Consider the following 26,104-nt stretch of genomic DNA (forward strand, 5'->3'; position numbering starts at 1 on the left):
GCTGTCAATAACTTAGAAGTGTATGCACCAGAAGAATAGGGAGTCATGCTCAGGTTAGATCAATGATTGGATGGAAATTCTCTACTCATTCTGAAGCTAGCTGCTTCTTTTTTTTTCTAGCTCAGCTACTTTATCGCCTAAGTGGATGCAGCAGACATATCTATTAAGCTGTGAGAACGCAAACTATGCTGACAACACACAAAAACCTCAAATGCAAAACTAACCCATAATCAACTAAGTAACAGAATCATACATCAGGAAAAAATCATGCTGAAACAACAGAACTAGAACCTAACGTATTCAAGCTGTGAGCACAGCAGAAGACATGAAAATTCTGGTCAAACAAAGTAAGAATAACATGCCCAGAAAATCAACTAAGCACTAATATAATAAGACAATCTTACACACCAAACCTGAAGCCTAAACTAGAGATGGAACTGAAACAACAAAGAACACGAAATCAGATAAAACCTGATATGAACCATAATTCAACTTCAACGAGCTCGGCCTCCTTCTCAACACGAACCCATAGAGAGCTCGACATCCTACTCCCCACAGCAACCTCCGCCTTCAACACCACTCTGGAGGTTTTCCATGACTGTGAAGCGGCTGGAGGCATCAGCTCCACAAGTACAGCAGCAACGCTACCTCATAAAAAAATTGAACTACCTACACTGCACAAATTAATCACTAACTACGCAGACCTAGCGCCGACAACATCACCAGCGAGACCACAAAAAAAATGAAAATGCAGAGGAGCTAGATATAAGTTTAAACTGAAGCAGATATGATTTTAAATCATGCCAACTCCACTCTCCAGATATGATTTTATAGAAGTCTCACATCTAGTTTCGTATCGTGTCAGAACTGATCACTAGTTGAAGAGTTTTAATGACAGGAGACTATGCAGTGAATATGCACCAAAATGTGGTTTCTCTGTACAAGAGCTAGGTAGACTGCTAGAATTATATTTACACACAGGCCCATCGTTTTCCATTTTAGCAGATCATCATGGGAAATAAATGTGATTCAAGCCCTCAAGGCCTCAATCATGCCCAATATCACAACACGCTTGTCATGGGAAGAGTGCAGTCCAGAGAACATCAGACATATGTCTTAACACATTTTGATGGCCTGAATATTTTCATCGTCCTGGATGCTTTGCTTCTGGCAAAATGGGCATTGGGACACCACTATCATGAACAACCTAACCTGGATGAACATACAAAATCGTTGAAACGAACAACAGAACCTGAATCGCACTGAAACACTCAAGCTATACCACATCTTAAAGCAATGGGAGCTGAAATCTAAATCATGTTTCTATTTGAACACTCACACCATGAACAGCGGACGGACAAAACAAAAACAACAGAAACCTAAATTGCACCCATACCCTGAGCTATTCAAGCTTTTCGCACATCAGATCTTAAGCAAAGGAGTCCTTGACATGACAGGAGATGGAATGAGGGGGAATCCAATGTGTCGCGCTCTCCAGCGCTGAAATATCCCGCTGAGGACCCCATGGTAGCGCCGCCGCGCCGGTCGTCTGAATCCTTAGGCGCGCTGCAGGAATCGAAAGTTAACCCCGCAGCTCCCCACGGCGGTCGCGCTAGCTCCGACTAGCACCGCCGACCAAACCCTCACACCAGCGAGCAAATCGAACAGAGGAGCAAAGCACACAAAGGAGGCCGAGGAGTACCCGTCTCGTCGGTGGCGTCCCAGGCGTCCGCCCCCGCGAACCACCACTGTCTTCATATCCGGCGTGGCTGGTGCGGGGTCCCTGCGGATCTCTTCGCCGTGACCATCTCCGCCTCTTCACATCATCCCCAAGCCAAACGAAATGACAGGCAGTTCTTCCGCCGGAACTGCTAGAGCGTCTCCATGGGCAAGGCCCAGAATGAGCCCAAAAGGAACGTTATGGGCGCGCTAAGATTGGTGCAAATCAAGAGAATCAAACGGACAGAAAAGTGACTGTTCGCCAATTGCAAAACAGCTAGCTGTTTGTTAGGAAAAGTGTAATTTTAATGGGAGAAAAAAACAGGGGGTGCCATGACACGGACACCACCATCACCAGCTGCACGGCTGCACCTTAGTTCAGATACAAAAAAGAAACATCGACTACATATAAGGGGCAATATTTGAGTACTGATAGTAAATTGCCCGTGTTATAATTTACATGCCATCTCACGTTGACGGCCTGCCCGTCAGCTATATCTTCCTCCTTGGTTCCTCTCGCCACTCGTCTCCCGCTTATTCGACGCAATGTTTGACTAGAGTTTACTGAAGTTGTTGTGGTACTCAGCAGGAGTGACTTGTGTAAGATCCAGGCACGCAAAGATCAATCCATCACATTCCCTATAAAAAAGTATCAATCCATTACATGTGTCCGCAAGTTGCGGGCTTGTATGCAGGTTTCTTGGTGGAATTAACACATGTTAGTCGATAGGTTGTGCTGGCCTTGATTTTTTCGTCAACTTGCATTTTGTCTTCCCTTTATTTAACTGGAAATTGTATCGCTCATTGGGCACAGGAGAATACATAGACGTGCACACCCGAGATAGTCAGATAGATCTTGGCCATATTACTTGCAGACCCGGCAATCAGGAAACCTTGTAAGGTTTTGGAAACCATGGCCAAATTGATTCACATGGTTTTGGAAAGAATATAACTTAGGCACGCATGTACATTCCCCCGATCTGATCTGACATGCGTACCTGGGGCTGGGTGAACATCATCTGCAGTGCAGGAGGCGTTTGGAAGCGGGCTGCTTGTTGCTGCGAAAACTGCCGTAGCAATTTTGACTTTATATGATGCGACACCTTGTCTAAGATTACACGGGCATTGCTGTATTTTGATGTGAAAAGTGCATTATTACAACGATTTTCCACAACTACATTTTTTATTATTTTGCATTATATAATATAAATGTTTCATGCCGTTGGTCTGTGATATCTGACGACCTAGATCAAGGAAAACCTTTTTTACTTTGATCAAAAAGGTTATAAAAGGTTTGTGGATAAATATTGCATGAAGGTTTCGTGGTGTAGTTGGTTATCACGTCAGTCTAACACACTGAAGGTCTCCGGTTCGAACCCGGGCGAAGCCAAATTTTTTTTTAAAGCATTTTGTATTTCATAGTCCGTGGTAATTTGTTTGAAACAAAAATTAATGGCCCACGCAGGTCTCGAACCTGCGACCTTCGCGTTAGGGTCGCGCTGGGCGTCGGGCGACCGATCTCGTCCCCGGATCGGTCGCACAGCCGCCGCTCGTTCCGCCCATCGGACGCTCAAGAATCAACGCTAGACATGTCGCTCTCAAAGCTGTAGTACCGTGTCCGGTCTTGTCCCGCGTTGCAGCGCTGCATGTGCAAGCACGCGCGTTGGTGCATGAAGCCTACTTGGGCTAGCTACTAGCTGCCTAATTGTGCACGCGCGTTCGTGCATGAAGCCTACTTGGGCTAGCTACTAGCTGCCTAATTGTGCTTGACTCACACGACCGTGCCAAAGAATGTTACAACAACAAAAATATATTATTTACAACAAAAATTATCAATAAATTTAATAAAATTCACCAATATATTTACAAAAAATGTACTATTACAATAAAAAAAATATCTGTACAACAAATCACCAATATATTTACAACAATAATTAACAATAAAACCAATAAAAAAATTGGGTGTTGACAACAATACTCCAACACTAAAAAATTCACATGTCAAAAATATATTTACAACAAAGCATCAATATATTAACAATAAAACCAAAACATTGATGTTTACAACAATACTAACAATGATTCGAACAAGGAACAACAATTTTAGCACTAATCATTATTTGTACTGTACATACACTTACAACAAACTATCAATATATTTACAATAATAATTAACAACAAAAACAATTTTTTTTATTTGGGTGTTTACAATAATAGTCAGTTTTCCATGCAAAGAAGTATCTTTACAATAAATCAGTAACATATTTACAACAATAGTTCATAACAGAAAATATCGTTCTTTCAGTTCGATGTTTACAATAATAGTTTGCTTCCATTCCAGAAATATATTTACAACAATAATTTACAATACAGATCACAAAATAATTTAGGTGTTTACAACAATAACTAGCAATAAGTTTAACAAAAAAAAAAGAATTCCCATGCCCAAAAATATGTTTACAACAAGTGACCGATATATTAACAACAATAATTAACAGTAAAACCTACAATAATTCCCATGCCATCTCCAGTAGTACCTTTCGAGCCGGCAACGACATCGGCATCGACAACACAAGATTGGTACCCCGGGGTTGGGATGATGCGGTAGTCGAGCGTTGGAGCGAAGAGCGCGCTCTACCGGGTATGGAGGTGAAGCTCGATGGGGAGCCCAGGGCGCACTCGCCGGAAGGATCAGGACGTGCTCGGCGGGGAGGAGCAGGGCTGACGCGCTCGCCGGGGAGGAGCAGGGCTGACGCGCTCGTCGGGGTAGGCGCAGGAGGCAGTCGTCGAGGACGAGCGGGCCGTCGCGCTCGCCGGGGAAGGAGCAGGAGACGGTCGCCGGGAGCACCAGTGCTGGTGCGCTCGCCGGAGGAGCGGACCGGCGCGCTCGCCGGGAAGGAGCGGGAGGCGGTCGCCGGGAGGAGCAGCGGTGGTGCGGCAGCGTGGTGCTGCTTCTCTAGAATCCAGATAGGAGTCAGAGAAAGAGAGGAAGAAGAACGAGTCGTGTGCCCAGCCTTAGGATAAGGTATGGTGGGACCCACCAACGTGCAGGCGCCTCTCTACAGAAAAGGAACAACCGATTTTTTTGCTTGCATCGGTGGGCTGATCGCAAGCATTTTCCTTCGCGTTATTAGCACGACGCTCTAACCAGCTGAGCTAATAGGCCTCTCATGCCACAAAGATTCAAACAAATTTTATTTTTTATAAATCATCATCATTATTTATACAGCTTAGTTTGTTTCCAAACTCAGTAACATGCTAGTTTTGCAGTAGCAGGACCGTGCGGCCAGAAGAAATGAGGCAGAGTGGGCTGCATGCCTATCATTTGGCATGTTTAAGAAAAGAGGAAAATAAATTATTTTTTAGATGCACAGGAGGCTGAAACCCCTAGGTTCCATTTTCATTAAAATGAAACCAGATCACAGCCAACAGGTCCCGTAAATACAAAACAAGAAAAAAGAACGAAGTCCCGCGACCTAAAAGAAAGAAAAAAAAACCTGCATGGGGGAGAAACTAGATGACTAATTATCCATAGCTACATCCATCAGCCACTACAACCAATTCCACCTGAGTGTTGCTGATTGACGGCTTCGTCATCTTCAAAGGAGACCGGCTGATGCAAGCGGATGGTGTCATTTGCATATTGAAGGCAAATAACTCCATCAGGTACAAAATAGATACACAAACCACTAATCAAGCCATAACTAGGAGGTTTGTAAAGCATTTTAGTTAGAACATGAACTACTAGATTAAAGATTAATGAGAGAGCGGATCCATGTCTAAGTCTTTTCCCATTAAGGAAAAAAACCCTTCAATGTTATTTAATTTTATACAAACATAAGCACCATGAGTAGTTTTTCTTATCATCCTAATGAACTCGGGACCAAAGCCTCTTAATCTTTATAATTCTTCTAGGATATCTAGGTTGACATTGTCACAAGCCTTCCCATAATATAGCTTAAAGACAAGGTCATGCTTATGAGTTATGACTAGAATGCACATACAATATGACTTCATGAGCAGTCATCACACTCTCAAGAATATACCTACCTTCAATAAACACAGTTTGATGACTAGGTATAGGGAAATCAAGTAACAATCCTAGCATGTTTTAAAAACTATTACATATTTTGCTTGTAAGAATGTGGAATCAAATGAACGTTTATTTTACAAGCATAAAACCTAAATAATCTAGGCTCAACTAAGTGAACCAACAAAATTAGAGCTAAGAAAGATAAGCACACGATATATGTAACACAAGTGATAAGCAAGATATATTACTTCAAGCACGATGACTATCACAAGAAAACTAAGCTCATATATAGAGATAAGCACACGATATATGTAACACAAGTGATAAGCAAGATAATTGAGACACGCGAAGACGAGGATCTATTCTCGTGTTCCCTCATGCGAAGTGAGGTACATCACGTTGGAGAGGTGTTAGCTACCACGCAGGTCTTCCGAAAGCCACGAAGACTTGCCTTTTTCTTCAAGCCGATTCCACGAAGGACAAAAGTCTTTCCCTTATGGCTAGTTTTTCCTCCACTCCGGAGATGGCAAGCTCCACAACCACTTGACAAGCTCCACGAAGAAGAAGCTCGTGCCTGTTCACAATATTTCACGAAGAGGTCACCGGAGCACCAACCGCCATACCAACTAGGATGTCACCTTCCAACAATAATAAGCTTACGGTCTCTCACTCGAACAAATCGTAATGGAGAGCTCAACACTATAAAAAGATGCAAAGCAAGAACACAAATAAAAATACTCAAATCATGCTCTCTCAAATCCTACAAAAGCAATAAATGCTACGGAGCCAGAGTGGAAAAACAATGGTGGAGGTCAACCAATGGCAAGACCTAGATCCCAAGAGTTCTTCTTGCTGAGAGGAGGAATGAATTGGTGGATGTTCTAAATCTAGATCTTCTCTGTCAAAGCTCTCAAAAAGATGCAAGAATCATATGAGAGAAGGGAGATGAAGCAACTTCAAAGGGTTCAACAATGGTAGAAAAACCGTGCTCAAGAACCCTAGCTAAACAATGTGGAAGAGTCCCCTTTTATAGGAAAAGCAAATATGACCGTTTGGAAAAAAATGAGCAATATAGTCAAGATTGTTGAGAATTCCAACACGCCGGTTTCCACGCTGGAATCGACTAGCGAAACTGGTGAGGAGTCTGCCACCGCCGGTTTCCCCGTCGGAACCTACAAAACGGCGTACCGATTTCCACACTAGAATTTCCCATGGTCCGCTGAATCACCGCTCAGCATATACTACAAATTTACGATGGATGCCGGTTTGTTCCGGCGGTGAGCCCTGCGGCGCTGGTTTGCACGTCAGTTTCGTTGAGGCTAACAAAAATTGTGATTACTTTGCCGTCGAGACCCCGATTTTAGCAAACTTGAGCTTTTTAAAAAGCTAAGAACAAGCTCATCTAATATAGGCTATAAGACCCAAGAAAGAGCAAGCGATAAAATACCAAATAATCTGCTAACCAATACCATCAACTCCTCAGGTCTTGTTTGGTGCAAGTGTATTTGTATGCGTTAGGAGGTGTTTCATGGAGAGTTTTGGGTGAAAATTTACTCCCCATCTTTTTAACACTCTATAGGGCACTAGCACCGTGCGCACCAGGTGCTAGGGTTGCCTGCAGTTTTCCAGTGTGAACACGCGCCGTGGATGCATGTGCTGCCTCCCGCGTGAAGTCGCGCCACAGCTACATCGATGGTATTCCCGTGTGAACAGGGCGCGGGGCCGTGACCCAGGTACGGCTGCACTCAGTCAGGTCTGCTAGCGTGCGCTTTATCCGGTGAGTTCGCTGCCGTCGGCAAGTGTAAAAAACGCGAAGGGCACCACGCGTTTTGATTCCCTTTTAACCCGACGAGTTTTAGGGTCTAAACCCGGTATTACCCGTTCAAATACTCTTCAGCCAAACAGATAGTATGGTGGATTTGAGAGTATTTATTTAATTACACTTGAAATATACACTGCAAAACCGGTCAAAACTTGCTAGCCAAATGAGGCCTCATGGGTTTGACAACTTTTTTTATTGAAAAGTACTACAATTGATTTCCTGAATTTAGGAGCCATCGCCTGGCCAGGATGGATCAACGAGAGCCAGAGAAACAAGAAAGATAAATAGAGGAATAAAAACAATTTTAGTGAGAGAGGAAGAAGAAGAAGGAGCTGACAAGTAGCCCACTCCCCCCTCCCGCATAAATTTACAAAAAGCTCGATGCTTAGATTTGCCTAGATTGTAAGAATGTGGAATCTATGTCACATGTAGGATCCACTGTCAGTTTCTGGGCTAACGCAACTAAGCATGTGTTTTGATGGAGACCGATATTTTGGATCTGTGCCAAATATTTGGTCACACCGTTCAGTTTCGTAGCCAACTCGTTGGCCAGCCTGTGGCGGCGAAATCCTCCGCCAAAAACTTGGCTCGCCCCAATTTGGCAGGGCTCCCATGGGCACAATCCAAACAGCCCCTAAAAACCCGAATAAGCGCACATTGTAACAAATTCTTCCAGTACTGGTAGATGTTTGCAATTTAGACGAATAGTGATGATTCTTGAAACTTTTCAATGTGGTCGTTTTCTGAAAGGGAAATGTTGAATGGAGCAGGTGCGCTCTGCGCACCTCCACATTTTTCCACTTTGTCTTTTTTGTATCTTCCAAATTATGTAATATTTTGATTTGATTTTTTTGCAGGTCACTCAAAAATAACAAATAGAATGGAGAAAAAATACTTTGGAATTTTTTTGTGCAAATTAAAAAATTTAAATTATTTAAAATTCAAAATAGATTCTTGAAATACATATATAGATAATGACATAAAAAATTGAAAATATTTTTCCCACGTTCCAATTGTTATGTTTAAGTGATCTACAAATTTTCGAGTTCAAACAATGTATGGTGTGGGAGATACAAAAATGAGAAATTGTTTGAGAGGGACACAAAAATAACTTGTACGAAGCTTGATGCAGTATACACGGTCTAGATACGGGTGCTCACCAAGCACCTGCTCTAAAAGTCCACTTTACTCCAGAAAAATAGGAGAAGGGACATCGCGATGCCTCAAGTGTATTTTGCCTCAAACTAGTAAACATGTACGTGCAACACACGCCTTGAATATCATATGGCATATTTTGATATATGGTGCACCAAATATGCAATATTTTGAAATTTATGAGAACAATAATGTAATCCAAATAAGAACTAAAAGTTTCATTCTTGGGAAATAAAATTCACTATGGAGGTCCATCATCATGCTGAGCTAGCAAGTGTACTTATGCATTATCATAAAGAAAAAAAAATTCTCACTGAAGTAAAATCATCACATGAGAAAAATTCAGAAAATTTATAACAATGAGAAAATTCAATTGCCATTGGCATAGATCGACATACCCAAAAAAGGTAATTAAGCAAACACTGATTGTGGTGAATTTTGTACTGCTGCAACAATGTGTTATATGGCCTTCACATCGAGTGAATCATGTTATCATAATGAACAAGAAGTGAAAAAAAGAGTATAGTGCTAAATCGCATGACTAAATTTGGTATTCAGTAAACAAACACATCAATTTGCCTACTTGTAAGAACAACTTCATGCAGGTAGAAAAACCCATAAATATATCACACTATATGTGACAAGATCCTCAATTATTCTGCCATGCATCTTGTCTCTGCCTAGTATATTTGTGCCAATTCGCCCCACGAAGCTACTAATCATGGCTCTCTGGTCTGCACACACGTCATGCCTGCCAGAGCAAATAAGCAACTGAGCAGTCTTTGAAGCAGCAATACCATCTGAAAAAACTACAACGTTGCTATTTGCTAAGAAATATGAACGCTCACCAGACATGACTTGTGACATCACAAAAGGTCTTAATTGGTATTTGATCTGTAATAGTTAACGTTATCGCTTATGTATTGCTGAATTCAGTACAGTAAAAAAAACACAATACAAGCTTCACCGACAAACAACATGGTCGAAACGTGATGATGGAAATAGAAGTATCACTTGAAGAAAAACGGGAGGATCCCAAAACGCTATCAAATTTAAATATATAGCTGAGCAACGCAAGTCCTTACCATTCGATGCTATTTCCAACAAACTACGTTCACCAGCCATCACTATCCTGGACTGATCATCCATGAACTGATGTATTGATTAGAAGAATCAGAAGCATCAATATTGAAGCAACTCTGATTAAGAGTTTCATACCACTCCAACGATATTTCAACCGAGTCTTAAATGCTAACTCCATGCACACATCTGAGCTAAATGATCCCCTAATTGCAGCACACAATGCCAATCCAATCCAAGGAACCAAGAAAGAATCTAGCTGCTAAAAGAACTACATGAAAACAAAAGTAGAAAGGACAGTCCAATCTAATCCGAGCTATGGGGCCTGAAATGCTTTATTGAGTTATCATCGCATTTAGAGGAAAATAATTACTTGACAGAGGTTTAAGTGTGGCACATATACATGAGGATCGATGCTTCTGAGCGGTTGTGAACTGTGTCACATGAAGCCAGTTGGGCTAGTGTCGAGGAAAGCAGGCGTCCAGACCCCTTCCAACACATGGAAACGCCACTACACCCGCAACATCAGATCGTGATCGGATCTACTATAGAAGAAAAAAGAGGAACATGAAAAGGTAAAAGGAGAATTCCCCACCTCTGGCAGCGGCAAGGCGACAGAGCAAGCTAGGGCAGGAAGATCGCTGCACGTGCACATGCCATTTCCTGACATGATCTGGAAAAGCATGTAGGCGTCCGCCAGGGTTGACTCGCTTCTGGAGGTTGAGCGCATCCGCTACCGCGTCCAGGGTGACGTAGCCACCGGAGCTAGGGCTTGGCGGCGGAGGGAGGCACAACATCGAGGGGAGGCCACCAAATTTAGGGTTGGGCGGCAAAGGGAGGTGCGGTGACTGTGTTTGGCGAGTTCGCATGCGTGGGTGTTGGCGGAAATTTGGGGTGCGGGAGAATGCGGGGACGGAAATTAAGGGTGGGGAGAACAAAATGTTTTGGACCGTATGATGTATCTTGATGGATGGCGTAGATTTGATTTTTTTACGACACTTCGTGCCTTTATAAGTAGTAGAGATTTATACAAGGAAAAATCTACGGAGAAGCGCCGCACGATTCCCACCCGCGTGCGGCGGTGCCTCACGATTGGTGAAACGCATCGCTCCTTTATAGGCACGAGAGCTGACCCGCGCACCTTATCCGGTTATTTTATCTCTTCCAGCTTTGTGGCCACACACGCAATCCCCACTCTCTTTCTCAGACAACCATGGGGAGCAGCACATGATGCCGCCGCCGGAGAGGTCACGGCAACCGAGCACCACCGCGGGGAGGCCACCGCCGGAGGAGGTCGCTGCCGCTGAGCACCTTCGTAGGGAGGCCGCCACCGGAGGAGGTCGCCGCCGCCGAGCACCTCCGCGGGGAGGCCGCCACCGAGCACCTCCGCGGGGAGGCCGCCGCCGGGAGAGTTCGCCACCGCCAGGAGTGGTCGGCGCCGCTGCGCCCGGGAGGTGGAGGAACACGGCGCCGTAGACTCGAGAGGAGGAGGAACATCGGCGCCGTGCGGGGAGCTTCGCGCCGAGAGCGCATGAAGCCAGTCCTGCAAGGAGGAGACGCCCACCGGCTTATCTGGTCTTCTCCATGGCCATCTCTTTTCTTCTCCCCTCAATGGCCTGGTGTGCCTTTGCTACGCCATACGGGGTGTGTTGCCGTGAACCAGAGGAGCTAGGGAGAAGCGGAGGCACTAATTACGCTGGAAATAATTTAATCTGGCAATTAGTCAAACGTAAACTTGGCAGCTATTTGTAATTAATTCGGCAATTTAGGATCCAATTACTGTAATTAATACAGAGTAATATGATCATTATTTAACAGTTAAACCTGGTAATTAGGGATAATTAATCTGGCAGCGATGAACTATAATATGGTAGTCCATCAGTAACACGAGGTACTAGTAAACCTGGCAGCTATGTCGAATTAATCAGGCAATTATACAGAGGAGAGAGTGTGTGTTTTTACATCGTTTCATGTAAACCTGGCAGAGCTATGTAGTAAAAAGCTCTGGAAAATGTCAGACAATGAGATTCTTGGCAGGTACGCCATGAAGTATTCCAGTGCAGCTCATCCTCTCTTCTGTTCTCATATTTTATTCAGCAAGAGACTACTTTGCCTGCTGCCACTGCATGTCCATCCAAACAGAAAGTGTTATCACATCCAAAGTGTTTAGAGGGCAGCGCGTTTTCGCGGCTTGGTGCGTCCTTTTGTGCGGGATCGCTTGGGGTAGCACCCGCCGCACGGATTTACTGATATGCGGCGCCGCTACGTAGCAACATCCTTTATACAATCCGAGCACTTGCCGAAGATTGGACAATGTTGCTGTATTTTGCTTCACAAATATCAATCTACCGTGGCGGGCGGAAGGTCTCTGTCTGAGTGTCTGTCTAGCCGAACGATTCAAGAACATATTGAGTTTGTGGATACCAGTTGTAGAAAAGTTTCGTGGTGTAGCAGGTTATCACGTCAGCAAGACCCGCTGAAGATCTCCGGTTCGAATCCGGGCGAAACCAAGCTTTTTTACATCCTGTATTTTTGTACCTACATGGCCCAGCTGTATTAAAAATATTAAAAAAAAGAAAAAAAAACTGGCCCAGCTGTATTTTTGTTCCTACATGGCCCAGTGTATTCGTGTTATTAACGCTAACCAGCTGAGCTATAAAAGGCCACTCGCGACTCTAATATTTAATTTTTTAATTTTTTTTACTAACTCTTTGTTTATTCAGCTTAATTTTGTTTCCAAACTGAAGAACAGGCTGGTTTTGCATTAGCAGGACCGTACGCGGCAGCCAGAAGGAATGATGCGATCGACCAGAGCTGCCTCAAAACCGAAAGTAAAAGAGGCGGTTGCATGCGCGCGTATCATATGTTGAATAATAAAAGAGAAAAAGGAAATCAGGTTTAACAGCTCAAAAATCTCTCTGCAATGGAGGTGAATATCGTCCGCCCTTTCATGGAAAAAACTCTGCAGGCGTTCTACTTCTACAAGCATGATAGTAGCCCGCAGATTATTCAGCAGGCAAGTAATACACGAAGCAGATCAACACCAGTCACTAAGAGCATCTCCACTCGTTTGGCCTCCCCACGCCGAAATTCGGGGTAAATTTCGTCCGGATTGGACGTAAAATTGGCGTGGGGAGGACCAGTTTCCCAGCCGCGATCTCAGGTGAAGACGCCGATCTAATTTTGAAAAACGAAAGCTTGACAAAATACGGCTAAAAACGATTGAATTTAGACTAAATTTTATGATATTTACTATATAGAGGGCGAAGTTCATACATAGAGGCCGAATTCGAATATATTTCGAATTCACCGGGGGAATACAACTTTAAATATTAAAACACGGCGCTCTACATGCCGAAATGGCGGTAGAACACCGTGTAGTCCTTGTCGCCGTCGCCGCCATCATCGTCGGAGCCATCGTCGTCGAAACGCGGCGCCGCCGCCGCTGCCTGGCTGCTGGTGCCCTGGCCGGGGTCTCCCCACCGGCCACCGTGGCGCAGCGGGGACGGCGAGGGCTTGTACCACTCGTCGTCGGACTCCGTCTCAAGGTCGATGACGGGGACGGGGGCACCAGATGGAGGAGTCGCAGGCCGGCGGTAGCGAGCGGCCTCCTCGAGGAGACGAGCCTGCCGCTCTGCCTCCTCCTTCTCTCACTGCTCCCTCGACCAGGCGGCGTTGTCGGCGGGGACGAGGTCCTGGAGGGACCTCGCCATGACGGCCTCGAGGATTGCGGCGCAGATCGATAGATCGTCGCACGGCGGTTCAGGTGGAGTCGGCGGCGAGGTCAGGGGAGGCCGGAGCGTGTCGGCGGCCATGGCGGCGACGCCATCGCCTCTCAGTCGCCTAAGCATGTTAGGGTTAGGTCACGAGAGAGGTGAGAGAGATGAGTGGGTGGGCCAACGTGGTCGGTGGCCACCAAGGGGATTTGGCTCAGCCAATTGGGCCGACCCAATTGGGCCCATTTAGTTAGTTTAGTTGGGCCAGGGCTATTTTGGTAATTTCACATTTAAAATAACCCTGAATTTCACCAAATTCCAAATAAATCATTTGAATCTCTAAAAAAATCAAGAAAATAAGATTTATGAATCATAAATTATTCTTAACAAGAATAAAATAAGAAATGAAAATTGAGATAACAAATTCAAATTTTGAAATTTTTGAAATTGAATTCAAACTTGGGAATTTTATTTATAATTTTTCCTTGTATTTAAAAATCAAGGAAAATTACAAATGAGTTTAAATATTTGTTTTCAAATATTTCAAATAGGAAATTCTAATAGTTCAAGTTATTTCTTTCAAACTAGATATTTTCCAAAGGAAAATACTCTATTCTTCGTATTCCAAAAATATAAAGAAACCTCTATTATTTCAAATTATTTTTGAAATAAATATTTTACAAAAGTAAAGTTGTATTACTTTGAACAATTCTTTCTTTATGAAATGAAAGTTTTTCTACAATTAAAAATAATTGTAAATTACTGCCAAAGGCACAACTCTTAATTCAACCCTAAGTCTTAATACCATATTGGGGTAAGGGACTCAACATAAAATAATACATTCATGACTGCATTATTTGGATTTTTATAACATTGTCCTTACTGGACAATGATGCTTCTTTACAGAACCCGAGGTCCAGGTTCCATCCACTACATTGAACTGCACTATCTCGCAGTCCACAGGCAAGTTCACCCTTGCTCATATCAACTTGAGTATTTTCTATCAATGTACCGCAAAGCTATATACTTACCATTCCTGCATTGCAAATGAAATGTTATTTTTCCAATTATGAATGTGACCATGTGGCTGGCAATGGAACCATGGTTGTGTTGATATGGTGAAGGTTCCATTGCATGGGTTGTATTAACCTAGGGGTAATTACCAATGCCGTCTAGTGATTCTAGCGCCGTACATACCGCGTTGACCATAAGATCTATAATGGCTCTATGGAAGCCAGCTGTATCTTTTCCCTCCTGTACGCCAACGGACTTGATAGGGCCTGGCGGGGTGTTGGGAGAACACTGCCGTAGGTTGGGAAATCCTTTAAAATCCCCATCAGTGTGGATGAGAGGCTCTACCGTCTACGAGGGATTGTCCATAGTACACCGGGGGTAAAGCCGTATGTACGGGAGATGTCTGTAGGGATACGTTGCATAGAAAACAAAAAATTTCCTACCGCGAGAACGCAATCCAAGCCAAGATGCAATCTAGAAGATGGAAGCAACGAGGAGATGAACGAGACTCACCCTTGAAGATTTCCAAAGCCTACAAGATGAGGCTCTTGTTGCTGCGGTAGACGATCACTTGCCGCTTTCAAAAGCGCGTAGAAGATCTTGACGATGCTACAATCGGGCAGCACCTCCGTACTCGGTCACACGTTCGGTGTTGATGAAGACGACGTCCACCTCTCCGTTCCAGCGGGCAGCGGACGTAGTAGCTCCTCCTTGAATCCGGCAGCACGACGGCGTGGTGGCGGTGGTGATGGAGATCTCCGGCGGAGCTTCGCTAAGCGTTGCGGGAGAGGGGGAGGAGTGGGGCGGCTAGGGTTTGGGGAGAGAGGGTGGCCGGCCTCTATGGGGTGCGGCTAGCTTGTGGCTTTGTGGTGGCCGGCCCCCTCCCCTTGGCCCCTCATTATATAGGTGGAACCCCCAAGTGTTGGACTACAAGTCTTCGAATAAGACCCCAACCAAAACCTTCCATGTTGTAGGGAAACCTACCCAAGGTGGGACTCCCACCCAAGTGGGATTCCCACCCTTCCATGAGGGGGGTGGCCGGCCCCCTTAGGTGGAGTCCACCTTGGACTCCCCCCTCTAGGGTTGGCCGGCCATGGGTGGTGGAGTCCCTCCGGGACCCCGCCTTCCAAAGTGATTTCTTCCGGACTTTTCTAGAACCTTCTAGAACCTTCCATAAATGCACCGGATCATTTCCAAACTTGGAATATGACTTCCTATATATGAATCTTATTCTCCGGACATTCCGGAACTCCTCGTGATGTCCGGGATCCCATCCGAGACTTCGAACAATACTTCGAACTCCATTCCATATTCAAGTTCTACTATTACAACATCAAACCTTAAGTGTGTCACCCTACGGTTCGTGAACTATGTGGACATGGGTGAGAACTCTCTCCGACCAATAACCAATAGCGGGATCTGGAGATCCATAGTGGCTCCCACACATTCAACGATGACTTAGTGATCGAATGAACCATTCACATACGATACCAATTCCCTTTGTCACGCGATATTTTACTTGTCCGAGGTTTGATCATCGGTATCACTCTATACCTTGTTCAACCTCGTCTCCTGACAAGTACCCTTTACTCGTACCGTGGTATGTGGTCTCTTATGAACTTATTCATATGCTTGCAAGACATTAGACGACATTCCACCGAGAGGGCCCAGAGTATATCTATCCGTCATCGGGATGGACAAATCCCACTGTTGATCCATATGCCTCAACTCATACTTTCCGGATACTTAATCCCACCTTTATAACCACCCATTTACGCGAGTGGCATTTGATGTAATCAAAGTACCTTTCCGGTATAAGTGATTTACATGATCTCATGGTCGAAAGGACTAGGTAACTATGTATCGAAAGCTTATAGAAAATAACTTAATGACGTGATCTTATGCTACGCTTAATTGGGTGTGTCCATTCCATCATTCATATAATGTTATAACCTTGTTATTAATAACATCCAATGTTCATGATTATGAAACTAATCATCTATTAATCAACAAGCTAGTTAAGAGGCATACTAGGGACTCATTGTTGTTTACATAACACACATGTATCAATGTTTCGGTTAATACAATTATAGCATGGTATATAAACATTTATCATAAACATAAAGATATATAACAACCGCTTTTATTATTGCCTCTTGGGCATATCTCCAACAGTCTCCCACTTGCACTAGAGTCAATAATCTAGATTACATTGTAAGGTACCTAACACCCATGGCATTCCGGTGTTGGTCATGCTTTGCCCTAGGGAGAGCTTTAGTCAACGGATCTGCTACATTCAGATCAGTGTGTACTTTGCAAATCTTTACTTCTCCATCTTCGATGTACTCGCGAATCGAATGATAACGCAGCTTGATATGCTTGATGGCGTGTAGTTGACACGTCCGTTGGGAACCCCAAGAGGAAGGTGTGATGCGCATAGCAGCAAGTTTTCCCTCAGTAAGAAACCAAGGTTATCGAACCAGTAGGAGCCAAGAAGCACGTTGAAGGTTGATGGCGGCGGAGTGTAGTGCGGCGCAACACCAGGGATTCCGGCGCCAACGTGGAACCTGCACAACACAATCACAGTACTTTGCCCCAACGTAACAGTGAGGTTGTCAATCTCACCGGCTTGCTGAAAACAAAGGATTAGATGTATAGTATGGATGATGATGATTGTTTGTGAAGAACAGTAAAGAACAGTTGCAGCAGTTTGTATTTCAGATGTAAAGAATAGGACCGGGGTCCACAGTTCACTAGTGGTGTCTCTCCCATAAGATAAACAGATGTTGGGTGAACAAATTACAGTTGGGCAATTGACAAATAAAGAAGGCATAACAATGCACATACATATATCATGATGAGTACTATGAGATTTAATCGGGGCATTACGACAAAGTACATAGACCGCTATCCAGACATGCATCTATGCCTAAAAAGTCCACCTTCAGAGTTATCATCCGAACCCCTCCAGTATTAAGTTGTAAACAACATACAATTGCATTAAGTATGGTGCGTAATGTAATCAACACAAATATCCTTAGACAAAGCATCGATGTTTTATACCTAGTGGCAACGAGCACATCCACAACCTTAGAACTTTATGTCACTGTCCCGGATTTAATGGAGGCACGAACCCACTATCGAGCATAAATACTCCCTCTTGGAGTCACAAGTATCAACTTGGCCGAGCCTCTACTAGCAACGGAGAGCATGCAAGAACATAAATAACATATATGATAGATTGATAATCAACTTGACATAGTATTCAATATTCATCGGATCCCAACAAACACAACATGTAGCATTACAAATAGATGATCTTGATCATGATAGGCAGCTCACAAGATCTAACATGATAGCACAACAAGGAGAAGACAACCATCTAGCTACTGCTATGGACCCATAGTCCAGGGGTGGACTACTCACACATCGATCCGGAGGTGATCATGGCGATGAAGAGACCTCCGGGAGATGATTCCCCTCTCCGGCAGGGTGCCGGAGGCGATCTCCTGAATCCCCCGAGATGGGATTGGCGGCGGCGGCGTCTCTGGAAAGTTTTCCGTATCGTGGCTCTCGGTCCTGGGGTTATTATCAACGAAGGCTTAAGTAGGCGGAAGGGTAGGTTTAGGGGCGACGCGAGGGGCCCACACAACAGGGCCGCGCGGCCAGGAGGTGGGCCGCGCCGCCCTGGCGTGTCGCCGCCTCGTCGCCCCACTTCGTTTCTCTTTTGGTCTTCTGGAAGCTTCGTGGAAAAATAGGACCTTGGGCGTTGATTTCGTCCAATTCCGAGAATATTTCCTTACTAGGATTTCTGAAACCAAAAACAGCAGAAAACAACAACTGGCTCTTCGGCATCTCGTCAATAGGTTAGTGCCGGAAAATGCATAATAATGACATATAATGTGTATAAAACATGTGAGTATCATCATAAAAGTAGCATGGAACATAAGAAATTATAGATACGTTTGGGATGTATCAAGCATCCCCAAGCTTAGTTCCTGCTCGCCCTCGAGTAGGTAAACGACATGCTATCATAATCTTGATCATACTATTGTAAAGCATATGAGATGAATGCAGCGATTCGAAGCAATGATGCAGATAATGAGTAAACAAATGAATCATATAGCAAAGACTTTTCATGAATAATACTTTCAAGACAAGCATCAATAAGACTTGCATAAGAGTTACTCATAAAGCAATAAATTCAAAGTAAAGGCATTGAAGCAACACAAAGGAAGATGTAAGTTTCAGCGGTTGCTTTCAACTTCAACATATTTATCTCATGGATAATTGTCAACACAAAGTAATATAACAAGTGCAATAGGTAAACATGTAAGAATCAATGCACACAGTTGATACAAGTGTTTGCTTCTGGGATAGAAAGAATAAGCAAACTGACTCAACAATAAAGTAAAAGATAGGCCCTTCGCAGAGGGAAGCATTGATTACTATATTTGTGCTAGAGCTTTTCATTTTGAAAACAAGAAACAATTTTGTCAACGGTAGTAATAAAGCATATGTGTTATGTATAAGATATCTTATAAGTTGCAAGCCTCATGCATAGTATACTAATAGTGCTCGCACCTTGTCCTAATTAGCTTGGATTAACACGGATTATCATTGCATAGCATATGTTTCAACCAAGTGTCACAAAGGGGTACCTCTATGCCGCCTCGTACAAAGGTCTAAGGAGAAAGCTCGCATTGGATTTCTCGCTTTTGATTATTCTCAACTTAGACATCCATACCGGGACAACATAGACAACAGATAATGGACTCCTCTTTAATGCATAAGCATTCAACAACAGTTAGTTTTCTCATAAGAGATTGAGGATTAATTGTCCAAACTGAAACTTCCACCATGAATCATGGCTTTAGTTAGCGGCCCAATGTTTTTCTCTAACATTATGCATACTCAAACCATTTGATCATGAAAATCTCCCTTACTTCAGACAAGACGAACATGCATAGCAACTCACATGATATTCAACAAAGTGTTGATGGCGTCCCCAGAAACATGGTTACCGCTCAACAAGCAACTTATTAAGAAATAAGACACACAAGTACATATTCTTCACCACGATAGTTTTTAAGGCTATTTGTCCCATGAGCTATATATTGTAAAGACAAAGAATAGAATTTTAAAGGTAGCACTCAAGTAATGTACTTTGGAATGGCGGAGAAATACCATGTAGTAGGTAGGTATGGTGGACACAAATGGCATAGTGGTTGGCTCAAGGATATGGATGCACGAGAAGAATTCCTCTCAATACAAGGCTAGGCTAGCAAGGTTGTTTGAAACAAACTCAAGTATAAAAGGTGCAGCAAAGCTCACATATGAACATATTGTAGCTATTATAAGACTTTACATTGTCTCCTTGTTGTTCAAACACCTTAACCAGAAAATATCTAGACTCTAGAGATCAATCATGCAAACCAAATTTTAACAAGCTCTATGTAGTTATTCATTAATGAGTACAAGGTACATGATGCAAGAGCTTAAACATGATCTATATGAGCACAACAATTGCCAAGTATCACATTATTCAAGACATTAAACCATTTACCACATGCGGCATTTTCCGTTTCCAACCATATAACAATGAATGAAATAGTCCAACTTTCGCAATGAACATTAAAGATGATGCTAAGAACACATGTGTTCATACGAAACAGCGGAGCGTGTCTCTCTCCCAAACAAAGAATGCTAGGATCCGATCTTATTCAAACAAAAACAAAAATAAAAACAAACAGACGCTCCAAGTAAAGCACATAAGATGTGACGGAATAAAAATATAGTTTCACTAGAGGAACCTGATAAGTTGTCGATGAAGAAGGGATGCCTTGGGCATCCCCAAGTTTAGACGCTTGGGTCTTCTTAAAATATGCAGGGATGAACCACGGGGGCATTCCCAAGCTTTGACCTTTCACTCTTCTTGATCATATTGTATCATCCTCCTCTCTTGAACCTTGAAAACTTTCTCCACACCAAACTGAAAACAAACTCATTAGAGGGTTAGTGCATAATAAAAAATTCACATGTTCAGAGGTGACATAATCATTCTTAACACTTCTGGACATTGCACAAAGCTACTGGACATTAATGGAACAAAGAAATCCATCCAACACAGTAAAAGAGGCAATGCGAAATAAAAGACAGAATCTATCAAAACAGAACAGTCCGTAAAGACAAATTTTATTGAGGCACCAGACTTGCTCAAATGAAAATGCCCAAATTGAATGAAAGTTGCGTACATATCTGAGGATCGCGCACGTAAACTGGCAGATTTTTCTGAGCTACCTACAGAGAGGCAGATCGAAATTCGTGACAGCAAGAAATCTGTTTCTGCGCAGTAATCCAAATCTAGTATTGACTTTACTATCAAAGACTTTACTTGGCACAACAATGCAATAAAATAAAGATAAGGAGAGGTTGCTACAGTAGTAAACAACTTCCAAGACTCAAATATAAAACAAAGTGCAGAAGTAAAATAATGGGTTGTCTCCCATAAGCGCTTTTCTTTAACGCCTTTCAGCTAGGCGCAGAAAGTGTGAATCAAGTATTGTCAAGAGATGAAGCGTCAACATCAATAGGTATCTTAGATGTTCCATCCATAGTGGTGGTAAGGGCTTTGTCAATTTTAGGCCTATAATAGTTTTTTGGCTTAGGCACTTTAGAGGCATACATGAATTTTTGCTCCTTACCCACATAAGCTTTCTCCTTAAACTTAAGAGAAGAAAAAGTTGAACCCAAGGTTTCCATAGCTTCTTCAAGTTCACTAATCCTATGGGTTCGATTATCATGAGTAGCACAAGTTTCTAAAACAGCAATTCTCTCATTAATTCCACCTAGAGATTTATCAAGTTTATCAGTGCTATTAAGTAATATTCCCAATTTAGTCTCCATACTTGGAAGATCTTTCTCTATGACCTCCAACTTTTTCATGACATCTTCAAGAGAGACTTCAATTTTAGTTTCGTTAACAGGTGGTATTCCAACTAGACTCTCAATGATGCAACTAGCTTCTAAAGCGAGAGTGCCTAGGAAATTACCTCCCGCAAGAGTATCAAGAACATACCTATTCCAACTAGAGATACCAACATAAAAGTTCCTAAGTAGTATAATAGTGGAGTGTTTCTTAATGCACCTATGATGAGCATCGCTAATTCTATACCAAGCATCTTTAAAACTTTCTCCCCCTTGTTGCTTAAAGGAACGAACTTCAACTTCCGGATTACTCATTTTAGCAATAGTAAATAAAGCAAACTAGATAAAGTAAATTCAAGTAACTAATTTTTTGTGTGTTTTCGATATAGAGAACAAGATAGTAAATAAAGTAAAACTAGCAACTAATTTTTTTGTGTTTTTGATAAAGTGCAGCAAACAAAGTAGTAAATAAAATAAAGTAAAACAAAGCAAGACAAAAACAAAGTAAAGAGATTGGAAGTGGGAGACTCCCCTTGCAGCGTGTCTTGATCTCCCCGGCAACGGCGCCAGAAAAAATGCTTGATGGCGTGTAGTTGACACGTCCGTTGGGAACCCCAAGAGGAAGGTGTGATGCGCACAGCAGCAAGTTTTCCCTCAGTAAGAAACCAAGGTTATCGAACCAGTAGGAGCCAAGAAGCACGTTGAAGGTTGATGGCGGCGGAGTGTAGTGCGGCGTAACACCAGGGATTCCGGCGCCAACGTGGAACCTGCACAACACAATCACAGTACTTTGCACCAACGTAACAGTGAGGTTGTCAATCTCACTGGCTTGCTGAAAACAAAGGATTAGATGTATAGTGTGGATGATGATGATTGTTTGCGAAGAACAGTAAAGAACAATTGCAGCAGTTTGTATTTCAGATGTAAAGAATAGGACCGGAGTCCACAGTTCACTAGTGGTGTCTCTCCCATAAGATAAACAGATGTTGGGTGAACAAATTATAGTTGGGCAATTGACAAATAAAGAAGGCATAACAATGCACATACATATATCATGATGAGTACTCCGAGATTTAATCAGGGCATTACGACAAAGTACATAGACCGCTATCCAGCATGCATCTATGCCTAAAAAGTCCACCTTCAGGTTATCATCCGAACCCCTCCAGTATTAAGTTGTAAACAACGAGACAATTGCATTAAGTATGGTGCGTAATGTAATCAACACAAATATCCTTAGACAAAGCATCGATGTTTTATCCCTAGTGGCAACAACACATCCACAACCTTAGAACTTTCCATCACTCGTCCCAGCATTTAATGGAGGCAAGAACCCACTATCGAGCATAAATACTCCCTCTTGGAGTCACAAGTATCAACTTGGCCGAGCCTCTACTAGCAACGGAGAGCATGCAAGAACATAAATAACATATATGATAGATTGATAATCAACTTGACATAGTATTCAATATTCATCGGATCCCAACAAACACAACATGTAGCATTACAAATAGATGATCTTGATCATGATAGGCAGCTCACAAGATCTCACATGATAGCACAATGAGGAGAAGACACTAGCTACTGCTATGGACCCATAGTCCAGGGGTGGACTACTCACACATCGATCCGGAGGCGATCATGGCGATGAAGAGACCTCCGGGAGATGATTCCCCTCTCCGGCAGGTGCTGGAGGCGATCTCCTGAATCCCCCGAGATGGGATTGGCGGCGGCGGCGTCTCTGGAAGGTTTTCCGTATCGTGGCTCTCGGTACTGGGGTTATTATCGACGAAGGCTTAAGTAGGCGGAAGGGTAGGTTTAGGGGCGACGCGAGGGGCCCACACAACAGGGCCGCGCGGCCAGGAGGTGGGCCGCGCCGCCCTGGCGTGTCACCGCCTCATCGCCCCACTTAGTTTCTCTTTCGGTCTTCTGGAAGCTTCGTGGAAAAATAGGACCCTAGGCGTTGATTTCGTCCAATTCCGAGAATATTTCCTTACTAGGATTTCTGAAACCAAAAACAGCAGAAAACAAAGAATCGGCTCTTCGGCATCTCGTCAATAGGTTAGTGCCGGAAAATGCATAATAATGAAATATAATGTGTATAAAACATGTGAGTATCATCATAAAAGTAGCATGGAATATAAGAAATTATAGATACGTTTGGGACGTATCAATGCTTCAGCCTCTTGTGTGACCTTGGTTCTTGTGCATTGGCGATGGCACCCATGTTGTCACAGTAGATGACTAGTGGGTCCAATGCACTAGGAACCACACCGAGCTCTACAATGAAACTCTTCATCCATACCGCTTCTGATGAAGCCTCTGAAGCCGCTATGTACTCCGATTCTCGTTGAAGACTTCGCCACCGTGCACCGCTTCGAGCTTGCCCAGCTTATCGCAGCACCATTCAATATAAACACGTACCCGCATTGTGACTTAGAGTCATCAGGATCGGTGTTCCAACTTGCATCGGTGTAACTGGTTACAACGAGCTCTTGGTCACCTCCATAACAAAGAAACATATCCTTAGTTCTTTTCAAGTACTTCAGGATATTCTTGACCGCTGTCCAGTGTTCCATTCCTGGATCACTTTGATATCTGCTAGTCAAAGTAACAACATGTGCTATATCCGGTCTAGTACATATCATGGCATACATAATAGAGCCTACTGTCGAGGCATAGGGGATCTGATTCATCCTTTCTCTTTCTTCTGCCGTAGCTGGACCTTGAGTCTTACTCAAGACCTTGCCTGGTAACATAGGTAAGAATCCTTTCTTACTTTCGTCCATTCTAAACTTCTTTAGAATCTTGTCCAGGTATGTACTCTGTGATAGCCCTATTAGGCGTCTTGATCTATCTCTATAAATCTTGATGCCTAATATATACGATGCTTCACCAAGTCTTTCATTGAAAAACTATTATTCAAATAACCTTTTACACTGCTTAATAGTTCTATATCATTCCCAATCAATAATATGCCATCTACATATAATATCAGGAATGCTACAGAGCTCCCACTCACTTTCTTGTAAATACAGGCCTCTCCATGACACTGTATAAACCCGAAGTCTTTGATCACCTTATCAAAGCGTCGGTTCCAACTTCTCGATGCTTGCTTCAGTCCATAAATTGAACGCTGAAGTTTGCATACTTTGTCAGCATTTTTAGGATCGACAAAACCTTTGGGTTGTACCATATACAACTCTTTCTCAATGTCTCCATTAAGGAACGCCATTTTGACATCCATCTGCCAAATCTCATAATCGAAAAATGCAGCTATTGCTAACAAAATCCTCACAGATTTTAGCTTCGCTACAGGTGAGAAAGTCTCATTGTAGTCAACACCTTGAATTTGTCGGAAACCCTTTGCGACAGGTCGAGCTTTATAGACAGTAATATTACCATCATCATCTGTTTTTCTCTTGAAGATCCATTTATTCTCGACAGCCTTGCGGCTATCAGGTAAGTCTACCAAAGTCCATACTTTGTTATCATACATGGTTCCCATTTCGGATTTCATGACTTCTTGCCATTTGTTGGAATCTGGGCTCATCATCGCTTCTTCATACGTCGCAGGGTCTTCATCATTGTTATCCACAATCATGACATTTAGACAAGGATCATACCAATCAGGAGTGGTACGTTCCCTTGTCGATCTGCGAGGTTCAGTAGCTATCTCATTCGAAGTTTCATGATCATTATCATTAGCTTCCTCTGTTGCCGGTGTAGGTGGCACAGGAACAACTTCCGGTATTGCGCTACTCTGATCAACAAGTGAAGATTCATCAATCTCATCGAGTTCTACTTTTCTTCCAGTCACTTCTTTAGTGAGAAATTCTTTCTCAAGAAAGGTTCCGTTCTTAGCAACAAAGATTTTGCCTTCGGATCTGTGATAGAAAGTGTACCCTCTAGTTTCCTTAGGGTATCCTATGAAGACGCAATTTTCCGCTTTGGGTTCTAGCTTGTCCGGTTGTAACTTTTTTACATAGGCTTCGCAACCCCAAACTTTAAGGAACGACGACTTAGGTTTCTTATTAAACCATAATTCATATGGTGTCGTTTCAACGGATTTTGATGGTGCTCTATTTAAAGTGAATGCGGCTGTCTCTAATGCATAACTCCAAAATGATAACGGCAAATCAGTAAGAGACATCATAGAACGAACCATATCTAAGAGAGTTCGATTACGACGTTCGGACACACCGTTTCGTTGCGGTGTTCCCGGCGGTGTCAATTGTGAAAGTATTCCGCATTTCTTTAAATGCATGCCAAACTCATAACTCAGATATTCACCTCCGCGATCAGATCGTAGAAATTTAATCTTCTTGTTACGTTGATTTTCTACTTCACTTTGGAATTCCTTGAACTTCTCGAAAGTTTCTGATTTATGTTTCATGAAATAGATATACCCATATCTACTCAGATCATCTCGTGAAGGTTAGAACATAACGATAACCACCGCGCGAGGCTACACTCATTGGTCCGCACACATCGGTATGTATGATTTCCAATAAGTCTGTAGCTCGCTCCATAATACCAGAGAATGGAGTCTTAGTCATTTTTCCCATTAGACATTCTTCGCATCTATCAAGTGACTCAAAGTCAAGTGATTCAAGTAATCCATCGGTATGTAGTTTC

The 26,104-nt window shown here is 43.1% G+C and overlaps 1 non-coding gene across 1 annotated transcript; it reads left to right on the plus strand.

The window, feature by feature from the left end:
• Positions 1-3,035: 3,035 nt before the first annotated feature.
• Positions 3,036-3,109, plus strand: TRNAV-AAC. Its single transcript has one exon. It is a non-coding gene; the product is annotated as a tRNA-Val (tRNA).
• The last annotated feature ends 22,995 nt before the right edge of the window (positions 3,110-26,104 follow it).

This window comes from Lolium rigidum, unplaced genomic scaffold, assembly GCF_022539505.1.
Source record: "Lolium rigidum isolate FL_2022 unplaced genomic scaffold, APGP_CSIRO_Lrig_0.1 contig_46252_1, whole genome shotgun sequence".
Lineage (NCBI taxonomy): Eukaryota > Viridiplantae > Streptophyta > Magnoliopsida > Poales > Poaceae > Lolium > Lolium rigidum.